Source organism: Coffea eugenioides, unplaced genomic scaffold (assembly GCF_003713205.1).
Source record: "Coffea eugenioides isolate CCC68of unplaced genomic scaffold, Ceug_1.0 ScVebR1_1865;HRSCAF=2795, whole genome shotgun sequence".
NCBI classification, from domain to species: Eukaryota; Viridiplantae; Streptophyta; class Magnoliopsida; order Gentianales; family Rubiaceae; genus Coffea; species Coffea eugenioides.
This window is the reverse complement of record NW_020862299.1, coordinates 1-17,962: the sequence shown is the minus strand read 5'-3', so window position 1 is coordinate 17,962 and position 17,962 is coordinate 1. Positions and strand designations below refer to the sequence as shown.

At 42.5% G+C, this 17,962-nt stretch overlaps 30 non-coding genes across 30 annotated transcripts; all 30 read left to right on the top strand.

Annotated features, from left to right (window-relative positions):
- The first annotated feature begins 443 nt into the window (after positions 1 to 443).
- On the top strand, positions 444 to 562 carry LOC113755930. Its single transcript, XR_003465789.1, has one exon. It is a non-coding gene; the product is annotated as a 5S ribosomal RNA (ribosomal RNA).
- Positions 563 to 976: 414 nt separating this feature from the next.
- Positions 977 to 1,095, top strand: LOC113755937. The gene has a single exon (XR_003465795.1). It is a non-coding gene; the product is annotated as a 5S ribosomal RNA (ribosomal RNA).
- Positions 1,096 to 1,512: 417 nt separating this feature from the next.
- LOC113755952 lies at positions 1,513 to 1,629 on the top strand. Its single transcript, XR_003465809.1, has one exon. It is a non-coding gene; the product is annotated as a 5S ribosomal RNA (ribosomal RNA).
- Positions 1,630 to 2,044: 415 nt separating this feature from the next.
- LOC113755939 lies at positions 2,045 to 2,163 on the top strand. Its single transcript, XR_003465797.1, has one exon. It is a non-coding gene; the product is annotated as a 5S ribosomal RNA (ribosomal RNA).
- Positions 2,164 to 2,577: 414 nt separating this feature from the next.
- Positions 2,578 to 2,696, top strand: LOC113755936. Its single transcript, XR_003465794.1, has one exon. It is a non-coding gene; the product is annotated as a 5S ribosomal RNA (ribosomal RNA).
- Positions 2,697 to 3,110: 414 nt separating this feature from the next.
- On the top strand, positions 3,111 to 3,229 carry LOC113755948. The gene has a single exon (XR_003465806.1). It is a non-coding gene; the product is annotated as a 5S ribosomal RNA (ribosomal RNA).
- A 413-nt stretch (positions 3,230 to 3,642) lies between these two features.
- LOC113755958 lies at positions 3,643 to 3,761 on the top strand. Its single transcript, XR_003465815.1, has one exon. It is a non-coding gene; the product is annotated as a 5S ribosomal RNA (ribosomal RNA).
- Positions 3,762 to 4,176: 415 nt separating this feature from the next.
- On the top strand, positions 4,177 to 4,295 carry LOC113755927. The gene has a single exon (XR_003465786.1). It is a non-coding gene; the product is annotated as a 5S ribosomal RNA (ribosomal RNA).
- Positions 4,296 to 4,710: 415 nt separating this feature from the next.
- Positions 4,711 to 4,829, top strand: LOC113755929. Its single transcript, XR_003465788.1, has one exon. It is a non-coding gene; the product is annotated as a 5S ribosomal RNA (ribosomal RNA).
- A 414-nt stretch (positions 4,830 to 5,243) lies between these two features.
- LOC113755934 lies at positions 5,244 to 5,362 on the top strand. The gene has a single exon (XR_003465793.1). It is a non-coding gene; the product is annotated as a 5S ribosomal RNA (ribosomal RNA).
- A 414-nt stretch (positions 5,363 to 5,776) lies between these two features.
- LOC113755940 lies at positions 5,777 to 5,895 on the top strand. Its single transcript, XR_003465798.1, has one exon. It is a non-coding gene; the product is annotated as a 5S ribosomal RNA (ribosomal RNA).
- A 414-nt stretch (positions 5,896 to 6,309) lies between these two features.
- LOC113755938 lies at positions 6,310 to 6,428 on the top strand. Its single transcript, XR_003465796.1, has one exon. It is a non-coding gene; the product is annotated as a 5S ribosomal RNA (ribosomal RNA).
- Positions 6,429 to 6,843: 415 nt separating this feature from the next.
- On the top strand, positions 6,844 to 6,962 carry LOC113755957. Its single transcript, XR_003465814.1, has one exon. It is a non-coding gene; the product is annotated as a 5S ribosomal RNA (ribosomal RNA).
- A 410-nt stretch (positions 6,963 to 7,372) lies between these two features.
- Positions 7,373 to 7,491, top strand: LOC113755933. Its single transcript, XR_003465792.1, has one exon. It is a non-coding gene; the product is annotated as a 5S ribosomal RNA (ribosomal RNA).
- A 415-nt stretch (positions 7,492 to 7,906) lies between these two features.
- On the top strand, positions 7,907 to 8,025 carry LOC113755943. The gene has a single exon (XR_003465801.1). It is a non-coding gene; the product is annotated as a 5S ribosomal RNA (ribosomal RNA).
- Positions 8,026 to 8,440: 415 nt separating this feature from the next.
- On the top strand, positions 8,441 to 8,559 carry LOC113755955. Its single transcript, XR_003465812.1, has one exon. It is a non-coding gene; the product is annotated as a 5S ribosomal RNA (ribosomal RNA).
- A 416-nt stretch (positions 8,560 to 8,975) lies between these two features.
- LOC113755949 lies at positions 8,976 to 9,094 on the top strand. Its single transcript, XR_003465807.1, has one exon. It is a non-coding gene; the product is annotated as a 5S ribosomal RNA (ribosomal RNA).
- A 415-nt stretch (positions 9,095 to 9,509) lies between these two features.
- Positions 9,510 to 9,629, top strand: LOC113755946. Its single transcript, XR_003465804.1, has one exon. It is a non-coding gene; the product is annotated as a 5S ribosomal RNA (ribosomal RNA).
- A 415-nt stretch (positions 9,630 to 10,044) lies between these two features.
- On the top strand, positions 10,045 to 10,163 carry LOC113755932. The gene has a single exon (XR_003465791.1). It is a non-coding gene; the product is annotated as a 5S ribosomal RNA (ribosomal RNA).
- Positions 10,164 to 10,578: 415 nt separating this feature from the next.
- On the top strand, positions 10,579 to 10,697 carry LOC113755950. Its single transcript, XR_003465808.1, has one exon. It is a non-coding gene; the product is annotated as a 5S ribosomal RNA (ribosomal RNA).
- A 416-nt stretch (positions 10,698 to 11,113) lies between these two features.
- LOC113755942 lies at positions 11,114 to 11,232 on the top strand. Its single transcript, XR_003465800.1, has one exon. It is a non-coding gene; the product is annotated as a 5S ribosomal RNA (ribosomal RNA).
- A 415-nt stretch (positions 11,233 to 11,647) lies between these two features.
- On the top strand, positions 11,648 to 11,766 carry LOC113755931. The gene has a single exon (XR_003465790.1). It is a non-coding gene; the product is annotated as a 5S ribosomal RNA (ribosomal RNA).
- A 415-nt stretch (positions 11,767 to 12,181) lies between these two features.
- On the top strand, positions 12,182 to 12,300 carry LOC113755945. Its single transcript, XR_003465803.1, has one exon. It is a non-coding gene; the product is annotated as a 5S ribosomal RNA (ribosomal RNA).
- Positions 12,301 to 12,715: 415 nt separating this feature from the next.
- Positions 12,716 to 12,834, top strand: LOC113755941. The gene has a single exon (XR_003465799.1). It is a non-coding gene; the product is annotated as a 5S ribosomal RNA (ribosomal RNA).
- A 415-nt stretch (positions 12,835 to 13,249) lies between these two features.
- LOC113755954 lies at positions 13,250 to 13,368 on the top strand. Its single transcript, XR_003465811.1, has one exon. It is a non-coding gene; the product is annotated as a 5S ribosomal RNA (ribosomal RNA).
- Positions 13,369 to 13,784: 416 nt separating this feature from the next.
- On the top strand, positions 13,785 to 13,903 carry LOC113755953. Its single transcript, XR_003465810.1, has one exon. It is a non-coding gene; the product is annotated as a 5S ribosomal RNA (ribosomal RNA).
- A 415-nt stretch (positions 13,904 to 14,318) lies between these two features.
- LOC113755944 lies at positions 14,319 to 14,437 on the top strand. Its single transcript, XR_003465802.1, has one exon. It is a non-coding gene; the product is annotated as a 5S ribosomal RNA (ribosomal RNA).
- Positions 14,438 to 15,383: 946 nt separating this feature from the next.
- LOC113755947 lies at positions 15,384 to 15,502 on the top strand. Its single transcript, XR_003465805.1, has one exon. It is a non-coding gene; the product is annotated as a 5S ribosomal RNA (ribosomal RNA).
- Positions 15,503 to 15,917: 415 nt separating this feature from the next.
- LOC113755956 lies at positions 15,918 to 16,036 on the top strand. The gene has a single exon (XR_003465813.1). It is a non-coding gene; the product is annotated as a 5S ribosomal RNA (ribosomal RNA).
- Positions 16,037 to 17,538: 1,502 nt separating this feature from the next.
- Positions 17,539 to 17,657, top strand: LOC113755928. The gene has a single exon (XR_003465787.1). It is a non-coding gene; the product is annotated as a 5S ribosomal RNA (ribosomal RNA).
- Positions 17,658 to 17,962: the final 305 nt, after the last annotated feature.

Genomic DNA, 17,962 nt, shown 5'->3' with positions numbered 1-17,962 from the left:
CCCCTGGGAAGTCCTCGTGTTGCACCCCTATTTTTTTTGTTTCGAAATCCAAATTTCCTATTCGTTCTCTATCCTGTAGTAATTTAGCTCCGTCGGAACGATTGCTTTATATTTTGCTTCTTGTCGAAACATGAAGGCGGGTCTGAAGGCGCGAGACAAATCAGGAACGGTATTGCTCGATCAATGCCCGGATCGTCGCTCAAATTTGTCGGCGCAAATGTATCACCGCAAGCGTGAAGGATTGATTTCATGATAATTTAGAGTTGCGGGATGAGGGAAAAAAATAGGGTGCAAATCAATAACAAAAAGAAATATAAAGTAAATAAATAAAAGGATAAGAGGAAAATGCTTGAATTGACGCTTAAAATTAATTTCGGTCTAGAAAAGCCACACTGCTTCGCAGGACGGGGTATTTTAAAAGAATAAAGCGAAAGGAACATGGCGGGTGCGATCATACCAGCACTAATGCACCGGATCCCATCAGAACTCCGAAGTTAAGCTTGCTTGGGCGAGAGTAGTACTAGGATGGGTGACCCCCTGGGAAGTCCTCGTGTTGCACCCCTATTTTTTTTGTTTCGAAATCCAAATTTCCTATTCGTTCTCTATCCTGTAGTAATTTAGCTCCGTCGGAACGATTGCTTTATATTTTGCTTCTTGTCGAAACATGAAGGCGGGTCTGAAGGCGCGAGACAAATCAGGAACGGTATTGCTCGATCAATGCCCGGATCGTCGCTCAAATTTGTCGGCGCAAATATATCACCGCAAGCGTGAATGATTGATTTCATGATAATTTAGAGTTGCGGGATGAGGGAAAAAACAGGGTGCAAATCAATAACAAAAAAAAATATAAAGTAAATAAATAAAAGGATAAGAGAAAAATGCTTAAATTGACGCTTAAAATGAATTTCGGTCTAGTAAACCCACACTGCTTCGCAGGACGGGGTAGTTTAAAAGAATAAAGCGAAAGGAACATGGCGGGTGCGATCATACCAGCACTAGTGCACCGGATCCCATCAGAACTCCGAAGTTAAGCGTGCTTGGGCGAGGGTAGTACTAGGATGGGTGACCCCCTGGGAAGTGCTCGTGTTTCACCCCTCTCTTTTTTGTTTCGAAATCCAAATTTCCTATTCGTTCTTTATCCTGTAGTAATTTAGCTCCGTCGGAACGATTACTTTATATTTTGCTTCTTGTCGAAGCATGAAGGCGGGTCTGAAGGCGCGAGACAAATCAGGAACGGTACGGCTCGACCAAAGCCCGGATCGTCGCTCAAATTTGTCGGCGCAAATGTATCACCGCAAGCGTGAAGGATTGATTTCATGATAATTTAGAGTTGCGGGATGAGGGAAAAAAATAGGGTGCAAATCAATAACAAAAAGAAATATAAAGTAAATAAATGAAAGGATAAGAGGAAAATGCTTGAATTGACGCTTAAAATTAATTTCGTCTAGAAAAGCCACACTGCTTCGCAGGACGGGTAGTTTTAAAAGAATTAAAGCGAAAGGCAAACATGGCGGGTGCGATCATACCAGCACTATGCACCGGATCCCATCAGAACTCCGAAGTTAAGCTTGCTTGGCGAGAGTAGTACTAGGATGGGTGACCCCCTGGGAAGTCCTCGTGTTGCACCCCTCTTTTTTTTGTTTCGAAATCCAAATTTCCTATTCGTTCTTTATCCTGTAGTAATTTAGCTCCGTCGGAACGATTGCTTTATATTTTGCTTCTTGTCGAAACATGAAGGCGGGTCTGAAGGCGCGAGACAAATCAGGAACGGTATTGCTCGATCAATGCCCGGATCGTCGCTCAAATTTGTCGGCGCAAATGTATCACCGCAAGCGTGAAGGATTGATTTCATGATAATTTAGAGTTGCGGGATGAGGGAAAAAAATAGGGTGCAAATCAATAACAAAAAGAAATATAAAGTAAATAAATAAAAGGATAAGAGGAAAATGCTTGAATTGACGCTTAAAATTAATTTCGGTCTAGAAAAGCCACACTGCTTCGCAGGACGGGGTATTTTAAAAGAATAAAGCGAAAGGAACATGGCGGGTGCGATCATACCAGCACTAATGCACCGGATCCCATCAGAACTCCGAAGTTAAGCGTGCTTGGGCGAGAGTAGTACTAGGATGGGTGACCCCCTGGGAAGTCCTCGTGTTGCACCCCTATTTTTTTTGTTTCGAAATCCAAATTTCCTATTCGTTCTCTATCCTGTAGTAATTTAGCTCCGTCGGAACGATTGCTTTATATTTTGCTTCTTGTCGAAACATGAAGGCGGGTCTGAAGGCGCGAGACAAATCAGGAACGGTATTGCTCGATCAATGCCCGGATCGTCGCTCAAATTTGTCGGCGCAAATATATCACCGCAAGCGTGAATGATTGATTTCATGATAATTTAGAGTTGCGGGATGAGGGAAAAAACAGGGTGCAAATCAATAACAAAAAAAAATATAAAGTAAATAAATAAAAGGATAAGAGAAAAATGCTTAAATTGACGCTTAAAATGAATTTCGGTCTAGTAAACCCACACTGCTTCGCAGGACGGGGTAGTTTAAAAGAATAAAGCGAAAGGAACATGGCGGGTGCGATCATACCAGCACTAGTGCACCGGATCCCATCAGAACTCCGAAGTTAAGCGTGCTTGGGCGAGGGTAGTACTAGGATGGGTGACCCCCTGGGAAGTGCTCGTGTTTCACCCCTCTCTTTTTTGTTTCGAAATCCAAATTTCCTATTCGTTCTTTATCCTGTAGTAATTTAGCTCCGTCGGAACGATTACTTTATATTTTGCTTCTTGTCGAAGCATGAAGGCGGGTCTGAAGGCGCGAGACAAATCAGGAACGGTACGGCTCGATCAAAGCCCGGATCGTCGCTCAAATTTGTCGGCGCAAATGTATCACCGCAAGCGTGAAGGATTGATTTCATGATAATTTAGAGTTGCGGGATGAGGGAAAAAAATAAGGTGCAAATCAATAACAAAAAAAATATAAAGTAAATAAATAAAAGGATAAGAGGAAAATACTTGTATTGACGCTTAAAATGAATTTCGGTCTAGAAAAGCCACACTGCTTTTCAGGACTGGGTAGTTTAAAGGAATAAAGCGAAAGGAAAATGGCGCTTGCGATCATACCAGCTTTAATGCACCGGATCCCATCAGAACTCCGAAGTTAAGCGTGCTTAGGCGAGAGTAGTATTAGGATGGGTGACCCCCTGGGAAGTCCTCGTGTTGCACCCCTCTTTTTTTTGTTTCGAAATCCAAATTTCCTATTCGTTCTTCATCCTGTAGTGATTTAGCTCCGTCGGAACGATTGCTTTATATTTTGCTTCTTGTCGAAGCATGAAGGCGGGTCTGAAGGCGCGAGACAAATCAGGAACGGTATTGCTCGATCAAAGCCCGGATCGTCGCTCAAATTGTCGGCGCAAATGTATCACCGCAAGCGTGAAGAATTGATTTCTTGATAATTTAGAGTTGCGGGATGAGGGAAAAAAATAGGGTGCAAATCAATAACAAAAAGAAATATAAAGTAAATAAATAAAAGGATAAGAGGAAATGCTTGAATTGACGCTTAAAATTAATTTCGGTCTTAGAAAAGCCACACTGCTTCGCAGGACGGGTATTTTAAAAGAATTAAGCGAAAGGAACATGGCGGGTGCGATCATACCAGCACTAATGCATCGGATCCCATCAGAACTCCGAAGTTAAGAGTGCTTGGGCGAGAGTAGTACTAGGATGGGTGACCCCCTGGGAAGTCCTCGTGTTGCACCCCTCTTTTTTTTGTTTCGAAATCCAAATTTCCTATTCGTTCTTTATCCTGTAGTAATTTAGCTCCGTCGGAACGATTGCTTTATATTTTGCTTCTTGTCGAAGCATGAAGGCGGGTCTGAAGGCGCGAGACAAATCAGGAACGGTATTGCTCGACCAAAGCCCGGATCGTCGCTCAAATTTGTCGGCGCAAATGAATCACCGCAAGCGTGAAGAATTGATTTCATGATAATTTAGAGTTGCGGGATGAGGGAAAAAAATAGGGTGCAAATCAATAACAAAAAGAAATATAAAGTAAATAAATGAAAGGATAAGAGGAAAATGCTTGAATTGACGCTTAAAATTAATTTCGGTCTAGAAAAGCCACACTGCTTCGCAGGACGGGGTATTTTAAAAGAATAAAGCGAAAGGAACATGGCGGGTGCGATCATACCAGCACTAATGCACCGGATCCCATCAGAACTCCGAAGTTAAGCGTGCTTGGGCGAGAGTAGTACTAGGATGGGTGACCCCCTGGGAAGTCCTCGTGTTGCACCCCTATTTTTTTTGTTTCGAAATCCAAATTTCCTATTCGTTCTCTATCCTGTAGTAATTTAGCTCCGTCGGAACGATTGCTTTATATTTTGCTTCTTGTCGAAACATGAAGGCGGGTCTGAAGGCGCGAGACAAATCAGGAACGGTATTGCTCGATCAATGCCCGGATCGTCGCTCAAATTTGTCGGCGCAAATGTATCACCGCAAGCGTGAAGGATTGATTTCATGATAATTTAGAGTTGCGGGATGAGGGAAAAAAATAGGGTGCAAATCAATAACAAAAAGAAATATAAAGTAAATAAATAAAAGGATAAGAGGAAAATGCTTGAATTGACGCTTAAAATTAATTTCGGTCTAGAAAAGCCACACTGCTTCGCAGGACGGGGTATTTTAAAAGAATAAAGCGAAAGGAACATGGCGGGTGCGATCATACCAGCACTAATGCACCGGATCCCATCAGAACTCCGAAGTTAAGCTTGCTTGGGCGAGAGTAGTACTAGGATGGGTGACCCCCTGGGAAGTCCTCGTGTTGCACCCCTATTTTTTTTGTTTCGAAATCCAAATTTCCTATTCGTTCTCTATCCTGTAGTAATTTAGCTCCGTCGGAACGATTGCTTTATATTTTGCTTCTTGTCGAAACATGAAGGCGGGTCTGAAGGCGCGAGACAAATCAGGAACGGTATTGCTCGATCAATGCCCGGATCGTCGCTCAAATTTGTCGGCGCAAATATATCACCGCAAGCGTGAATGATTGATTTCATGATAATTTAGAGTTGCGGGATGAGGGAAAAAACAGGGTGCAAATCAATAACAAAAAAAAATATAAAGTAAATAAATAAAAGGATAAGAGAAAAATGCTTAAATTGACGCTTAAAATGAATTTCGGTCTAGTAAACCCACACTGCTTCGCAGGACGGGGTAGTTTAAAAGAATAAAGCGAAAGGAACATGGCGGGTGCGATCATACCAGCACTAGTGCACCGGATCCCATCAGAACTCCGAAGTTAAGCGTGCTTGGGCGAGAGTAGTACTAGGATGGGTGACCCCCTGGGAAGTGCTCGTGTTTCACCCCTCTCTTTTCTGTTTCGAAATCCAAATTTCCTATTCGTTCTTTATCCTGTAGTAATTTAGCTCCGTCGGAACGATTACTTTATATTTTGCTTCTTGTCGAAGCATGAAGGCGGGTCTGAAGGCGCGAGACAAATCAGGAACGGTACGGCTCGATCAAAGCCCGGATCGTCGCTCAAATTTGTCGGCGCAAATGTATCACCGCAAGCGTGAAGGATTGATTTCATGATAATTTAGAGTTGCGGGATGAGGGAAAAAAATAAGGTGCAAATCAATAACAAAAAAAATATAAAGTAAATAAATAAAAGGATAAGAGGAAAATACTTGTATTGACGCTTAAAATGAATTTCGGTCTAGAAAAGCCACACTGCTTTTCAGGACTGGGTAGTTTAAAGGAATAAAGCGAAAGGAAAATGGCGGGTGCGATCATACCAGCTTTAATGCACCGGATCCCATCAGAACTCCGAAGTTAAGCGTGCTTAGGCGAGAGTAGTATTAGGATGGGTGACCCCCTGGGAAGTCCTCGTGTTGCACCCCTCTTTTTTTTGTTTCGAAATCCAAATTTCCTATTCGTTCTTTATCCTGTAGTGATTTAGCTCCGTCGGAACGATTGCTTTATATTTTGCTTCTTGTCGAAGCATGAAGGCGGGTCTGAAGGCGCGAGACAAATCAGGAACGGTACGGCTCGATTAAAGCCCGGATCGTCGCTCAAATTTGTCGGCGCAAATGTATCACCGCAAGCGTGAAGGATTGATTTCATGATAATTTAGAGTTGCGGGATGAGGGAAAAAAATAAGGTGCAAATCAATAACAAAAAAAATATAAAGTAAATAAATAAAAGGATAAGAGGAAAATACTTGTATTGACGCTTAAAATGAATTTCGGTCTAGAAAAGCCACACTGCTTTTCAGGACTGGGTAGTTTAAAGGAATAAAGCGAAAGGAAAATGGCGGGTGCGATCATACCAGCTTTAATGCACCGGATCCCATCAGAACTCCGAAGTTAAGCGTGCTTAGGCGAGAGTAGTATTAGGATGGGTGACCCCCTGGGAAGTCCTCGTGTTGCACCCCTCTTTTTTTTGTTTCGAAATCCAAATTTCCTATTCGTTCTTCATCCTGTAGTGATTTAGCTCCGTCGGAACGATTGCTTTATATTTTGCTTCTTGTCGAAGCATGAAGGCGGGTCTGAAGGCGCGAGACAAATCAGGAACGGTATTGCTCGACCAAAGCCCGGATCGTCGCTCAAATTTGTCGGCGCAAATGAATCACCGCAAGCGTGAAGAATTGATTTCATGATAATTTAGAGTTGCGGGATGAGGGAAAAAAATAGGGTGCAAATCAATAACAAAAAGAAATATAAAGTAAATAAATAAAAGGATAAGAGGAAAATGCTTGAATTGACGCTTAAAATTAATTTCGGTCTAGAAAAGCCACACTGCTTCGCAGGACGGGGTATTTTAAAAGAATAAAGCGAAAGGAACATGGCGGGTGCGATCATACCAGCACTAATGCACCGGATCCCATCAGAACTCCGAAGTTAAGCGTGCTTGGGCGAGAGTAGTACTAGGATGGGTGACCCCATGGGAAGTCCTCGTGTTGCACTCTCATTTTTGTTTCGAAATTCAAATTTCCTATTCGTTCTTTATCCTGTAGTAATTTAGCTCCGTCGGAACGATTGCTTTATATTTTGCTTCTTGTCGAAGCATGAAGGCGGGTCTGAAGGCGCGAGACAAATCAGGAACGGTACGGTTCGATCAAAGCCCGGATCGTCGCTCAAATTTTTGGGCGCAAATGTATCACCGCAAGCGTGAAGGATTGATTTCATGATAATTTAGAGTTGCGGGATGAGGGAAAAAAATAAGGTGCATATCAATAACAAAAAAAATATAAAGTAAATAAATAAAAGGATAAGAGGAAAATGCATGAATCGAAGCTTAAAATGAATTTCGGTCAGAAAAGCCACACTGTTTCGCAGCACGGGGTGGTTTAAAAGAATAAAGCGAATGGAACATGGCGGGTGCGATCATACCAGCACTAATGCACCGGATCCCATCAGAACTCCGAAGTTAAGCGTGTTTGGGCGAGAATAGTACTAGGATGGGTGACCCCCTGGGAATTCCTGTTGTTGCACCCCACTCTTTTTTGTTTCGAAATTCAAATTTTCTATTCGTTCTTTATCCTGTAGTAATTTAGGTCCTTCGGAACGATTGCTTTATATTTTGCTTCTTCTCGAAGCAAGAAGGCGGATCTGAAGGCGCGAGAGAATTCAGGAACGGTACGGCTCGATCAAAGCCCGGATCATCGCTCAAATTTGTCGGCGCAAATGTATCACCGCAAGCGTGAAAGATTGATTTTATGATAATTTAGAGTTGCGGGATGATGGAAAAAAACAGGGTGCAAATCAATAACAAAAAAAAATATAAAGTAAATAAATAAAAGTATAAGAGGAAAATGCTTCAATTGACGCTTAAAATGAATTCCGGTCTAGAAAAGCCACACTGCTTCGCAGGACGGGGTAGTTTAAAAGAATAAAGCGAAAGGAACATGGCGGGTGCGATCATACCAGCACTAATGCACCGGATCCCATCAGAACTCCGAAGTTAAGCGTGCTTGGGCGTGAGCAGTATTAGGACGGGTGACCCCCTGGGAATTCCTCTTGTTGCACCCCACTCTTTTTTGTTTCGAAATTCAAATTTTCTATTCGTTCTTTATCCTGTAGTAATTTAGGTCCTTCGGAACGATTGCTTTATATTTTGCTTCTTGTCGAAGCATGAAGGCGGATCTGAAGGCGCGAGACAAATCAGGAACGGTACGGCTCGATCAAAGCCCGGATCATCGCTCAAATTTGTCGGCGCAAATGTATCACCGCAAGCGTGAAGGATTGATTTTATGATAATTTAGAGTTGCGGGATGATGGAAAAAAACAGGGTGCAAATCAATAACAAAAAAAAATATAAAGTAAATAAATAAAAGTATAAGAGGAAAATGCTTCAATTGACGCTTAAAATGAATTCCGGTCTAGAAAAGCCACACTGCTTCGCTGGACGGGGTAGTTTAAAAGAATAAAGCGAAAGGAACGTTGTGGGTGCGATCATACCAGCACTAATGCACCGTATCCCATCAGAACTCCGAAGTTAAGCGTGCTTGGGCGTGAGCAGTATTAGGACGGGTGACCCCCTGGGAATTCCTCTTGTTGCACCCCACTCTTTTTTGTTTCGAAATTCAAATTTTCTATTCGTTCTTTATCCTGTAGTAATTTAGGTCCTTCGGAACGATTGCTTTATATTTTGCTTCTTCTCGAAGCATGAAGGCGGATCTGAAGGCGCGAGAGAATTCAGGAACGGTACGGCTCGATCAAAGCCCGGATCATCGCTCAAATTTGTCGGCGCAAATGTATCAGCGCAAGCGTGATGGATTAATTTCATGACAATTTATTGTTGCGCGATGACGGAAAAAAATAGGGTGCAAATCAATAACAAAAAAAAATATGAAAGCAAATAAATATAAGGATAAGAGAAAAATGCTTGAATTGACGCTTAAAATGAATTTCGGTCTAAAAAAGCCACACTGCTTCGCAGGACGGGGTAGTTTAAAAGAATAAAGCGAAAGGAATATGGCGGGAGCGATCATACCAGCACTAATGCACCGGATCCCATCAGAACTCCGAAATTAAGCGTGGTTGGGCGAGAGTAGTACTAGGATTGGTGACCCCCTGGGAAGTCCTCGTGTTGCACCCCTCTCTTTTTTGTTTCGAAATCCAAATTTCCTATTCGTTCTTTATCCTGTAGTAATTTAGCTCCGTCGGAACGATTGCTTAATATTTTGCCTCTTGTCGAAGCGTGAAGGAGGATCTGAAGGCGCGAGACAAATCAGGAACGGTACGGCTCGATCAAAGCCCGGATCGTCGCTCAAATTTGTCGGCGCAAATGTACCACCGCAAGCGTGAAGGATTGATTTTATGATAATTTAGAGTTGCGGGATAATGGAAAAAAACAGGGTGCAAATCAATAACAAAAAAAAATATAAAGTAAATAAATAAAAGGATAAGAGGAAAATGCTTCAATTGACGCTTAAAATGAATTCCGGTCTAGAAAAGCCACACTGCTTCGCAGGACGGGGTAGTTTAAAAGAATAAAGCGAAAGGAACATGGCGGGTGCGATCATACCAGCACTAATGCACCGGATCCCATCAGAACTCCGAAGTTAAGCGTGCTTGGGCGTGAGCAGTATTAGGACGGGTGACCCCCTGGGAAGTTCCTCTTGTTGCACCCCACTCTTTTTTGTTTCGAAATTCAAATTTTCTATTCGTTCTTTATCCTGTAGTAATTTAGGTCCTTCGGAACGATTGCTTTATATTTTGCTTCTTCTCGAAGCATGAAGGCGGATCTGAAGGCGCGAGAGAATTCAGGAACGGTACGGCTCGATCAAAGCCCGGATCATCGCTCAAATTTGTCGGCGCAAATGTATCACCGCAAGCGTGAAGGATTGATTTTATGATAATTTAGAGTTGCGGGATGATGGAAAAAAACAGGGTGCAAATCAATAACAAAAAAAAATATAAAGTAAATAAATAAAAGTATAAGAGGAAAATGCTTCAATTGACGCTTAAAATGAATTCCGGTCTAGAAAAGCCACACTGCTTCGCTGGACGGGGTAGTTTAAAAGAATAAAGCGAAAGGAACGTTGTGGGTGCGATCATACCAGCACTAATGCACCGTATCCCATCAGAACTCCGAAGTTAAGCGTGCTTGGGCGAGAGTAGTACTAGAATGGGTGACCCCCTGGGAAGTTCTCGTGTTGCACCCCTCTTTTTTTTGTTTCGAAATCCAAATTTCGTATTCGTTCTTTATCCTGTAGTAATTTAGCTCCGTCGGAACGATTGCTTCATATTTTGCTTCTTGTCGACGCATGAAGGCGGATCTGAAGGCGCGAGACAAATCAGGAACGGTACGGCTCGATCAAAACCCGGATCGTCGCTCAAATTTGTCGGCGCAAATGTATCACCGCAAGCGTGATGGATTGATTTCATGGCAATTTAGAGTTGCGCGATGAGGGAAAAAAACAGGGTGCAAATCAATAACAAAAAAAAATATAAAGTAAATAAATAAAAGGATAAGAGGAAAATGCTTCAATTGACGCTTAAAATGAATTCCGGTCTAGAAAAGCCACACTGCTTCGCAGGACGGGGTAGTTTAAAAGAATAAAGCGAAAGGAACATGGCGGGTGCGATCATACCAGCACTAATGCACCGGATCCCATCAGAACTCCGAAGTTAAGCGTGCTTGGGCGAGAGTAGTACTAGAATGGGTGACCCCCTGGGAAGTTCTCGTGTTGCACCCCTCTTTTTTTTGTTTCGAAATCCAAATTTCGTATTCGTTCTTTATCCTGTAGTAATTTAGCTCCGTCGGTACGATTGCTTCATATTTTTCTTCTTGTCGACGCATGAAGGCGGATCTGAAGGCGCGAGACAAATCAGGAACGGTACGGCTCGATCAAAACCCGGATCGTCGCCCAAAGTTGTCGGCGCAAATATATCACCGTAAGCGTGATGGATTGATTTCATGACAATTTAGACTTGCGCGATGAGGGAAAAAAACAGGGTGCAAATCAATAACAAAAAAAAATATGAAAGCAAATAAATAAAAGGATAAGAGGAAAATGCTTCAATTGACGCTTAAAATGAATTCCGGTCTAGAAAAGCCACACTGCTTCGCAGGACGGGGTAGTTTAAAAGAATAAAGCGAAAGGAACATGGCGGGTGCGATCATACCAGCACTAATGCACCGGATCCCATCAGAACTCCGAAGTTAAGCGTGCTTGGGCGTGAGCAGTATTAGGACGGGTGACCCCCTGGGAATTCCTCTTGTTGCACCCCACTCTTTTTTGTTTCGAAATTCAAATTTTCTATTCGTTCTTTATCCTGTTGTAATTTAGGTCCTTCGGAACGATTGCTTTATATTTTGCTTCTTCTCGAAGCATGAAGGCGGATCTGAAGGCGCGAGAGAATTCAGGAACGGTACGGCTCGATCAAAGCCCGGATCAACGCTCAAATTTGTCGGCGCAAATGTATCACCGCAAGCGTGAAGGATTGATTTTATGATAATTTAGAGTTGCGGGATGATGGAAAAAAATAGGGTGCAAATTAATAACAAAAAAAAATATAAAGTAAATAAATAAAAGTATAAGAGGAAAATGCTTCAATTGACGCTTAAAATGAATTCCGGTCTAGAAAAGCCACACTGCTTCGCTGGACGGGGTAGTTTAAAAGAATAAAGCGAAAGGAACGTTGTGGGTGCGATCATACCAGCACTAATGCACCGTATCCCATCAGAACTCCGAAGTTAAGCGTGCTTGGGCGAGAGTAGTACTAGAATGGGTGACCCCCTGGGAAGTTCTCGTGTTGCACCCCTCTTTTTTTTGTTTCGAAATCCAAATTTCGTATTCGTTCTTTATCCTGTAGTAATTTAGCTCCGTCGGAACGATTGCTTCATATTTTGCTTCTTGTCGACGCATGAAGGCGGATCTGAAGGCGCGAGACAAATCAGGAACGGTACGGCTCGATCAAAACCCGGATCGTCGCTCAAATTTGTCGGCGCAAATGTATCACCGCAAGCGTGATGGATTGATTTCATGGCAATTTAGAGTTGCGCGATGAGGGAAAAAAACAGGGTGCAAATCAATAACAAAAAAAAATATAAAGTAAATAAATAAAAGGATAAGAGGAAAATGCTTCAATTGACGCTTAAAATGAATTCCGGTCTAGAAAAGCCACACTGCTTCGCAGGACGGGGTAGTTTAAAAGAATAAAGCGAAAGAAACATGGCGGGTGCGATCATACCAGCACTAATGCACCGGATCCCATCAGAACTCCGAAGTTAAGCGTGCTTGGGCGTGAGCAGTATTAGGACGGGTGACCCCCTGGGAATTCCTATTGTTGCACCCCACTCTTTTTTGTTTCGAAATTCAAATTTTCTATTCGTTCTTTATCCTGTAGTAATTTAGGTCCTTCGGAACGATTGCTTTATATTTTGCTTCTTCTCGAAGCATGAAGGCGGATCTGAAGGCGCGAGAGAATTCAGGAACGGTACGGCTCGATCAAAGCCCGGATCATCGCTCAAATTTGTCGGCGCAAATGTATCACCGCAAGCGTGAAGGATTGATTTTATGATAATTTAGAGTTGCGGGATGATGGAAAAAAACAGGGTGCAAATCAATAACAAAAAAAAATATAAAGTAAATAAATAAAAGTATAAGAGGAAAATGCTTCAATTGACGCTTAAAATGAATTCCGGTCTAGAAAAGCCACACTGCTTCGCAGGACGGGGTAGTTTAAAAGAATAAAGCGAAAGGAACATGGCGGGTGCGATCATACCAGCACTAATGCACCGGATCCCATCAGAACTCCGAAGTTAAGCGTGCTTGGGCGTGAGCAGTATTAGGACGGGTGACCCCCTGGGAATTCCTCTTGTTGCACCCCACTCTTTTTTGTTTCGAAATTCAAATTTTCTATTCGTTCTTTATCCTGTAGTAATTTAGGTCCTTCGGAACGATTGCTTTATATTTTGCTTCTTCTCGAAGCATGAAGGCGGATCTGAAGGCGCGAGAGAATTCAGGAACGGTACGGCTCGATCAAAGCCCGGATCATCGCTCAAATTTGTCGGCGCAAATGTATCACCGCAAGCGTGAAGGATTGATTTTATGATAATTTAGAGTTGCGGGATGATGGAAAAAAACAGGGTGCAAATCAATAACAAAAAAAAATATAAAGTAAATAAATAAAAGTATAAGAGGAAAATGCTTCAATTGACGCTTAAAATGAATTCCGGTCTAGAAAAGCCACACTGCTTCGCTGGACGGGGTAGTTTAAAAGAATAAAGCGAAAGGAACGTTGTGGGTGCGATCATACCAGCACTAATGCACCGTATCCCATCAGAACTCCGAAGTTAAGCGTGCTTGGGCGTGAGCAGTATTAGGACGGGTGACCCCCTGGGAATTCCTCTTGTTGCACCCCACTCTTTTTTGTTTCGAAATTCAAATTTTCTATTCGTTCTTTATCCTGTAGTAATTTAGGTCCTTCGGAACGATTGCTTTATATTTTGCTTCTTCTCGAAGCATGAAGGCGGATCTGAAGGCGCGAGAGAATTCAGGAACGGTACGGCTCGATCAAAGCCCGGATCATCGCTCAAATTTGTCGGCGCAAATGTATCAGCGCAAGCGTGATGGATTAATTTCATGACAATTTATTGTTGCGCGATGACGGAAAAAAATAGGGTGCAAATCAATAACAAAAAAAAATATGAAAGCAAATAAATATAAGGATAAGAGAAAAATGCTTGAATTGACGCTTAAAATGAATTTCGGTCTAAAAAAGCCACACTGCTTCGCAGGACGGGGTAGTTTAAAAGAATAAAGCGAAAGGAATATGGCGGGAGCGATTATACCAGCACTAATGCACCGGATCCCATCAGAACTCCGAAATTAAGCGTGGTTGGGCGAGAGTAGTACTAGGATTGGTGACCCCCTGGGAAGTCCTCGTGTTGCACCCCTCTCTTTTTTGTTTCGAAATCCAAATTTCCTATTCGTTCTTTATCCTGTAGTAATTTAGCTCCGTCGGAACGATTGCTTAATATTTTGCTTCTTGTCGAAGCGTGAAGGAGGATCTGAAGGCGCGAGACAAATCAGGAACGGTACGGCTCGATCAAAGCCCGGATCGTCGCTCAAATTTGTCGGCGCAAATGTATCACCGCAAGCGTGAAGGATTGATTTTATGATAATTTAGAGTTGCGGGATGATGGAAAAAAACAGGGTGCAAATCAATAACAAAAAAAAATATAAAGTAAATAAATAAAAGGATAAGAGGAAAATGCTTCAATTGACGCTTAAAATGAATTCCGGTCTAGAAAAGCCACACTGCTTCGCAGGACGGGGTAGTTTAAAAGAATAAAGCGAAAGAAACATGGCGGGTGCGATCATACCAGCACTAATGCACCGGATCCCATCAGAACTCCGAAGTTAAGCGTGCTTGGGCGTGAGCAGTATTAGGACGGGTGACCCCCTGGGAATTCCTATTGTTGCACCCCACTCTTTTTTGTTTCGAAATTCAAATTTTCTATTCGTTCTTTATCCTGTAGTAATTTAGGTCCTTCGGAACGATTGCTTTATATTTTGCTTCTTCTCGAAGCATGAAGGCGGATCTGAAGGCGCGAGAGAATTCAGGAACGGTACGGCTCGATCAAAGCCCGGATCATCGCTCAAATTTGTCGGCGCAAATGTATAACCGCAAGCGTGAAAGATTTGATTTATGATACTTAGAGTTGCGGGATGAACTGGAAAAAAACCAGGGTGCAAATCAATGAACAAAAATTAAATGTAATAAATAAATAGTAATAAGAGGAAAACTGCTTCAATTGACGCTTAAAATGAATTCCGGTCTAGAAAGCCACACTTGCTCGCAGGGACGGGGTAAGTTTCAAAGAATAAAGCGAAAGGAAATGGCGGTGCGATCGATTACCAGCACAATGCACCGGCCCATCAGAACATCGAAGTAAGCTGCTGGCGCGTGAGGCAGTATTAGGACGGGTGACCCCTGGGAATTCCTCTTGTGCATCCACTCTTTTTTTGTTTCGAAACTCAATTTTTCTATTCGTTTCTCTTATCCTGTAGTAATTTAGCGTCCTGCGGAACGATTGCTTAATATTTTGCTTCTCTGTCGAAGCCGTGAAGGAGGATCCGAAGCGCATAAGAGAATCAGGAACGGTACGGCTCGATCAAAAGCCCGATCATCGCATCAATTTGTCGGCGCAAATGTATCACCGCAAGCGGTGAAGGATTGGATTTTATGATAATTAGAGGTTTGCGGGATGATGGAAAAAAACAGGGTGCAAATTACTAAAAAATATAAAGTAAATCAATAAAAGTATAAGAGGAAAATGCTTCAATGACGCTTAAAATGAATTCCGGTCTAGAAAAGCCACACTGCTTCGCAGGACGGGGTAGTTTAAAAGAATAAAGCGAAAGGAACATGGCGGGTGCGATCATACCAGCACTAATGCACCGGATCCCATCAGAACTCCGAAGTTAAGCGTGCTTGGGCGTGAGCAGTATTAGGACGGGTGACCCCCTGGGAATTCCTCTTGTTGCACACCACTCTTTTTTGTTTCGAAATTCAAATTTTCTATTCGTTCTTTATCCTGTAGTAATTTAGGTCCTTCGGAACGATTGCTTTATATTTTGCTTCTTCTCGAAGCATGAAGGCGGATCTGAAGGCGCGAGAGAATTCAGGAACGGTACGGCTCGATCAAAGCCCGGATCATCGCTCAAATTTGTCGGCGCAAATGTATCACCGCAAGCGTGAAGGATTGATTTAATGATAATTTAGAGTTGCGGGATGATGGAAAAAAACAGGGTGCAAATCAATAACAAAAAAAAATATAAAGTAAATAAATAAAAGTATAAGAGGAAAATGCTTCAATTGACGCTTAAAATGAATTTCGGTCTAGAAAAGCCACACTACTTCGCAGGACGGGGTAGTTTAAAAGAATAAAGCGAAAGGAATATGGCGGGAGCGATCATACCAGCACTAATGCACCGGATCCCATCAGAACTCCGAAATTAAGCGTGTTTGGGCGAGCGTAGTACTAGGATTGGTGACCCCCTGGGAAGTCCTCGTGTTGCACACCTCTCTTTTTTGTTTCGAAATCCAAATTTCCTATTCGTTCTTTATCCTGTAGTAATTTAGCTCCGTCGGAACGATTGCTTAATATTTTGCTTCTTGTCGAAGCGTGAAGGAGGATCTGAAGGCGCGAGACAAATCAGGAACGGTACGGCTCGATCAAAGCCCGGATCGTCGCTCAAATTTGTCGGCGCAAATGTATCACCGCAAGCGTGAAGGATTGATTTTATGATAATTTAGAGTTGCGGGATGATGGAAAAAAACAGGGTGCAAATCAATAACAAAAAAAAATATAAAGTAAATAAATAAAAGGATAAGAGGAAAATGCTTCAATTAACGCTTAAAATGAATTCCGGTCTAGAAAAGCCACACTGCTTCGCAGGACGGGGTAGTTTAAAAGAATAAAGCGAAAGAAACATGGCGGGTGCGATCATACCAGCACTAATGCACCGGATCCCTCCAGATACTCCGAATTAAGTCGTGCTTCGGTGCGGTGAGCAGTATCTAGGACGGTGACCTGGAAAGTTCTCTTGTTGCACCCCACTCTTTTTTTTGTTTCGAAATTCAAATTTTCTATCGTTCTTTATCCTGTACGTAATTTAGGTCTTCGGAAACGATTGCTTATATTTTGCTTCTTGCTCGAAGCATGAAGGCGGTTTGAAGGCGCTGAGAGAATTCAGGAACGGTAACGGCTCGATCAGAGCCCGGATCATGCGCTCAAATTTGTCGCCGCAAATGTTATCACCGCAAGCGTGAAGGATTGATTTATTGAATAATTTAGAGGTTGCGGGATGAATGGAAAAAAACAGGGTGCAAATCAATAACAAAAAAACAATATAAAGTAAATAAAATAAAAGATAAGAGGAAATGCTTTCAAATTGACGCTTAAATGAATTCCGGTCTAGAAAGCCAGCACGTGCTCTCGCTGGGATAACGGGGTAGTTTAAAAGAAAAGCGAAAGGAACGTGTGGTTGCGATCATACAGCACTAATGCACCGTATCCCATCAGAAACTCCGAGTTAAGCGTGCTTGGCGAAGAGTAGTAACTAGAATGGTTGACCCCTGGGAAGTTCTCGCTGTTTGCACCTTCTCATTTTTTTGTTTCGAAATCCAATTTCGTATTCCGTTCTTTTATTCCTGTAGTAATTTAGCTCGTCGGAACGATTGCTTCATATTCTTGGCCTTCTTGTCGAGCATGGAATGGCGGATGCTGAATAGGCGCGAACAAATCAGGAACGGTAGGCCGATTAAGAACCCGGATCGTCGTCAAATTGTGGCGCGAATGTATCACCCGCAAAGCGTGATGGATTGATTCATGGCAATCTTAGAGTTTGCGCGATGAAGAAAAAACAGGGTGCAAATCAAATAACAAAAAAAAATATAAAGTAAATAAATAAAAGATAAGAGGAAAATGCTTCAATTGACGCTTAAAATGAATTCCGGTCTAGAAAAGCCACACTGCTTCGCAGGACGGGGTAGTTTAAAAGAATAAAGCGAAAGGAACATGGCGGGTGCGTTCATACCAGCACTAATGCACCGGATCCCATCAGAACTCCGAAGTTAAGCGTGCTTGGGCGAGAGTAGTACTAGAATGGGTGACCCCCTGGGAAGTTCTCGTGTTGCACCCCTCTTTTTTTTGTTTCGAAATCCAAATTTCGTATTCGTTCTTTATCCTGTAGTAATTTAGCTCCGTCGGTACGATTGCTTCATATTTTTCTTCTTGTCGACGCATGAAGGCGGATCTGAAGGCGCGAGACAAATCAGGAACGGTACGGCTCGATCAAAACCCGGATCGTCGCCCAAAGTTGTCGGCGCAAATATATCACCGTAAGCGTGATGGATTGATTTCATGACAATTTAGACTTGCGCGATGAGGGAAAAAAACAGGGTGCAAATCAATAACAAAAAAAAATATGAAAGCAAATAAATAAAA